Here is a 5,993-nt window from a genome sequence, read left to right as displayed (position 1 = left end):
ATGAGTAGAAGCACAAATACACCGTTGTAAGAACAACCATCCTTATCCTTACATATGACTATTAAGCACAGCCTTGGTGTCATTAATTTGTCACAAATTAAACAAAATCAGGAAAAGTTATCAAATAATTTTGAAAATGGCACGTGTGGGAATTCAGTCTTTCACATTTGCATAAAACATCTGCTTTTGTACTGTTGTATTTTGTAAATAAACATAAAAATGATAAATGCATCTTTGTTTGGCATATTTAAAAAATATATTTTCTGTCAAATCACTGGCTTACACATCGCTGAAAATAAAGTGCTGGATATTACATTCCGTCTTTCACCTTAGGTTTCATTTCCGCTTCACCTCACTGTAATCACACTTTGGTCGTTTGCAAAGAGCTGTCCCTTTTTAACAAGACTTCAATAGTGTAACACGTTCTTTGTGTCACTTGTAGAGCCACCGGCAATAGTAAAGAGCAGCAGAAAAAAACACAACCAAACCAAACTGAACTGACTGCTAGATGTTGTACACACAGTTCCACCATGTCCATGTGTGTTTTGTTTTTTTCTTTACTTTATGCTTTATGCATGCAGATATGATTTAGTTGTGTTTTCTCTCATTTGCATGCTGCTCTCCAACAGCTGTTGAGTATATTTTCCCAATATGGGGCTGATTCTGACATGAGCGCATAAAATAATAATCTTAGGTTAATTAGATGTTAGGAGAATAAAGGATTGAGTTGTACTTCAGTGGAAAATGAAGTTGCGAGGTCAAATATGTTGATCATTATTTTACACATACTGTAACTTAACGTCTGTGGAGACGTATATGTGGACTGTATATTGACTAAATTGTTAATCATGCTTAGGGGCATCATACTTGTATGTAAATTTCACATGTGATTAGCTATGGAGTCTTTAAAAACGTATAAACCCATACTTAATATATGTTATTATGCATGGTGTCTGTAATAAAAACAGACTCATCCAAATAATTTGTCACTTGACGACACCATGAGGATGTTATTGTGTGTTTGCCATGAATTTGATGATGATGGTGATGATGCTCGTTAGCATAAATCTGCCATATGACAGACTCACATTGTTATGTAGAGTATGTTGAGTGACATTTAACAAAGGCTGCGTGGTGTATATCAAAGCTGTGGCCAGTTTGGTTTGAAATATATTTGCATTTGTACTTTATCTTAAATTCTTTAATTTTCTTCTTCCTAATGGCACAAGAACAATGCATTTGCCACAGGGCTAATTGTTGTTGACTAATTGTCTAATTTTGAGCTCATAAAACTTTAAAGTAAAGTTTGGGTATGAAACCTCCAAATAACATTTTATATTAGGATGACATTTCATTGTTTTCTTTTTTGTATTTTAGTTTCGTGCTTTCTGTCTTTGGGAGATAGAGTTCATCTTCACAGATATTGATTGTTCTGTCTTAGACTGTAACAATGAATTAAAGAATGGATTCTTGAGTCAAATATTATTCACTATAAACGGTGCTATTAAATCTGCTGACAAAATTCAGTCTATTGAGTGCATTTCTGAAGCAGCTCAAAGTCACTTTGTGATCCTTCACATGAATAACGATTTCATTTATCTATAATAGAGAGCTGGAATGTCTGCTAGCTAGTTTTCCACGTCTGACAAAGTGCTAGTGTTAGTAATATTGAATACTTTCCTGTTTTCGGCGTGGCATTAATCAAATTCTCTACTAAATAACAGATTAGAACACCAGCATTAAAGGTATGGCAGGAAATATAGGTTTATGAGTTGATTTAAAGAACAAAATTAAATGACATCAAATCCCACAGTGAAAACTGCATTTACAGCTATTTTCACTTTGGATAGCAATGACAATCTACCATGCTGGAATGTGCAATACACAAAGCATATTGTAGTTGAATGGTCTACTACAGCACAGCAGAGTCACTTAACTGCAGTCTTCCTGTACAGTAGTCCATCTATTTGTTGGACGTTGTAGCTCTTGTGTTTGCAGTTCTTTAGCAGGTCTAGTTTCTCTGAATGATCAAGCTGCATTCTTCACAGAAAAGTGATGCTTAGGGGTTTTAAAGCTATAGCATCAATATATGGCATTTTAGTATTAACAACCAGTTTCATTTTGACACAATTTTACTTTCCTAAAAAATTTTATTTTTACTGGTGGAGTGAATGTTTATCCATCTTTATACTGCTTTTCAGATTGAGTTCTGCTGGGAATAAATTGCTGGATAATTGTAACAGGACGTAGGAAGAAGGTGCTGTTCTCCCAGAGCAAACAATCTTAAAACCTTTGTGGCAACAGCGCAAGATGAAAACGGGTGAGGTGAATGTATCTAAAATGTTCCTATCCTCTTCAATAAAGCCGACACACACTGTATATGAGACATATAAAACATGCTGTTGGTCACACACAAACTGGAAACAGGATGGAAACCTACAGGGTGACAAATGTGAAAATATTACTAGTTCATGGCAACCGTCACCACTCATTCTATTCTAAATCCCTATCGCGCTCTGTAAAATCTTATCATTTTGCTGGTCTTTCACCAAGAGTTGAAGTAAACAATCCCTGCAGAGTTCAAGAACAGAAGAAACAAAACTCTTAGTGTGGCGATATCTAAAAAGTTGGGAGTCGGTCAGGTTAATCTTTTCTTTAAGTTCCTCAAAAGTCAACAGCGTTATCTTTTATTAAGTCCCCACTTACTATAATCTGTTTATCTTCCCATAGAGGAGGGGATTTAAGTTCAAGGCCAGGTGAGAAAAATCATAATTCAGGGACAAAAGTTTAAGAGACCATCTGACAATAAAGCCTCTGACTTCTTTGTCAGCCTTTGTACCTTTTTCAGTTGCCTCTAAAACAAGAAACTGTCATAGTCAAAAGCTTTGACCTTATTTTGATGGGAGCGCAGGTGTTCGCTACCTTCTAGGCATTGCTGCCTGTCGCACCTCAGCCAGTGCCTTCAGGCCAGCTGCAGGGTCGTCAGCTTGGAGCCTTCACTGATGTTTTGATCTGAAGATCTCGAGGCGGTGGGGCAGCGCAGAGATATGTAATCAACCTTGTTCTGAGGGAAGCGGTAGACGTGACGACCTCGTTGCCGTTATTGAAGAGTTCAGGGATCTGAAAATGTAGGTAGAGCGAAGAAGGCGAGATATTTCTTTTTGATCAGGTGAAAACTTTGGGTTTTCATTAACAGACGTCTGTTTCACTGTATTCAGTAATTAAAGTGATCTGTAGGGTGAGCAATCATCAGCCAGTCTGTACTTTCAGTATTACTTATATACAGTGTTGGCAATAAACATTGTCAATGGTACCAAACTGTGGGAAAACTAGGGCCATGTAAAAAAACTTTCCATAAGACCAGGACCTGATTAAACTGCTATTGTTAGTCATTAAGTGGTTTTTAACTTTTTGTGAAGTGTTTTTGAGTTTTAAGACAAGCAGTCTATACATAAAATGTGGTGGTGTTTTTATTCTCCTCTCAAGGTGACTCTCCTCTTTCCTCTAGTTCCATTAACAACAAATGAAATTACAACACCAGGAGTAAGATGCTTAAGCTGCAAGGGGAAAGAAGTCCTAAATTTGTGATAAGTAAGTAAGTAAGTAACAAAAGTATCGCCCCTGTCTTTGTTACCACCCCCTCTCACAAGTCAGTTTAAATAACATCTGAGCATGATCAGAAAATATATTTCTTATAGAGCAGGAATTCCTTCCTGCTATTTTCAGAGTGGTGTGAAAAAATGATATATTTTAGAGGTGGTCTTTGTGCCCCTTTTAGAGAAGAAAATACATTTCCTGTTAGTAGAGTGCCAGCCTCTGCAGGTGTCAATGTAAGGCCAATTCCATTGCAGCACAGTGTGCAGGGATTTTTCCAAATAATGGACATAGTGACCCTGAATGTAGCAATTAAACCACAGAGGAGCTGAGATGGGCTTGTGGACCATGGTGGACATTTACATAGAAAACCTCTCTTATCATAACATACCTCCCCCGACTAGATTTGAGTATCTCAGTCTACCTTATGCTAAAGGCAGTCTTTGGGAATCCACATTGCCACACCTGTGTTTGTGCTGCTTAAAGCTGCATGAGGAACCTTGCCTGCCTAACTGTTTCAGCTGCAATTTATGAGTTTCCCATAGCAAGGCAAGCTGAACCCTAAAATTAGTTTTCTCTTTAGGGGACTACAAATCCCCTTGCTGCAAAGCTGACTTGCTGCACCATATCTAATTCTCTTAAAACATCCAATCTATGGACTGAACCCAAATTCTCCTGATTCCTCTGGAGCCTGAAAAAGCTGCTTGCAGTAACAGTTTACAGGAAAAGAGTTTGCAGTTTATTTTCTGGAGTATATTTAGGAGCTGCCAAACTCTATCCATCGTGATTCTGTAATTTAAAGAATAAACTAATAATAGGGATGGCGACTACCAGTCAACTGCAGCAAATGTGTGTGTGATTTTCAGTATGATTCTCATTTTTGCACTGACCTTATAAAGAATACTAAATGATGTGGACACCTGCTGTGCTCACATTTCTTCTTCTCACTTTGGGGCTCTTGGACTTGTCCTGCAGTCAGTATAGAATTATGATGTCAGTGTGTACGGTAATGAGTAGCTATCCAATTTCATGAGGAAGAGTCACAACAGGCTCACCCTAGGCTTTGGGGTATGCATATCTGTATTCTAATGAGGTCTAGCTTGTAGCTGAACTGTGACTTTTGAATAAGATCACAGTGACTCTTCACAGTCTTCAGGCAAGAGCCACATTGTACACCAGGGCCTCCTCTGATTCAGTAGTAACAACTGCACTGGTTCACCATATCATTTTTATTTATTTATTTTTCAGTCTGTGATTAAGCCTCTTACTCTCACCCAGCAGGTATGTCCATAGATGTGTCACACACCAGCTGGCTTTGGCCCAGGGGCTAAAAAGGCTGAGTTGCTCCCCAGGTAGGCACACATCTGAGGCAGATGGATAAAATATTTCATCCCCACTCCCCCCTGAAGTTCTGCTTTGAAAAACTAATTCCCTCAATAACAAGCCAGCTCTCAGCAACAAGGGGCTGGTGTCCCCGCCTGTTTGAGTTCAGTTCCTCAGCTGCCATTCAGGCCTTTTTCAGCCTCGTACGAGTAGGCGTGAAGGAAGCAGAGAGACGAGAAGGACGTGCAGACGCCATTGACTTCATCACTCCCTTTGGCAAGGGTGGACATTTCCACTGTGTCACTGGGAGCTGTCTGCCAATAACATGCTTCCTGTTCGCTCAACATTTTAATAAGCACTCTTGAAATTTCATTCCATTATCAATATGGACAATGGGCAATTGGAAAGCTGTGCCTGTGCATTTTGCATTATGAGATCTGCAGAACTGATCATATTGCAGTGGTTACAAGTCAACAGGGAAGTTGGTTATAACTCAATTTGCTGTATAAATGTCAGCTTTGCTTATAACCAGAACATTTTCGTGGCCACATGAAGAGTCACCCAGTCAAATTCTGTCCTGTGCTGAGTTGACAGATATACCCTCCCCTAATCAGCACACTGAGGAGGATGCTTGTTTCAGCTTTGTTTAATAATTAAGTGGAAGCAAACTACAAAGTATACCATGCAAAGAATAATGTACATGCTGCAAATTAATTTAAGAACTCAAGACTCAAGTGCTTTGTGAAATGAAACAGAACAGAGCAGAACAGTTGTAGATAACAAGCTTACTATAAAAAGTAGCAGGTGAAGTTGCAGGTAATTGTTGCTACTGCAGCCAGTCAGGTGATGATAAGAAGAACAAAAAAACAGGCCATCCATTTGCTCACATTACTTAAACTGATAAGAACTGCAGGTTACGACATCTGTCTATTTTCTTTTGCCTTCCACCGATGCTGTTTTCATTGTTAATTTCGACAGAATGCAGAGCTAATTTTAGAAGCGGCGAGATTTGGAATCAATGCGGAGCCACAAAGGGAGGCGAAGAAACATGAATTTGCTCTGGACAGTGGTGTTTG

This window comes from Pempheris klunzingeri, chromosome 11 (assembly GCF_042242105.1).
Source record: "Pempheris klunzingeri isolate RE-2024b chromosome 11, fPemKlu1.hap1, whole genome shotgun sequence".
Classification (NCBI taxonomy): Eukaryota; Metazoa; Chordata; class Actinopteri; order Acropomatiformes; family Pempheridae; genus Pempheris; species Pempheris klunzingeri.
Note: the sequence above shows the minus strand (reverse complement) of the source record.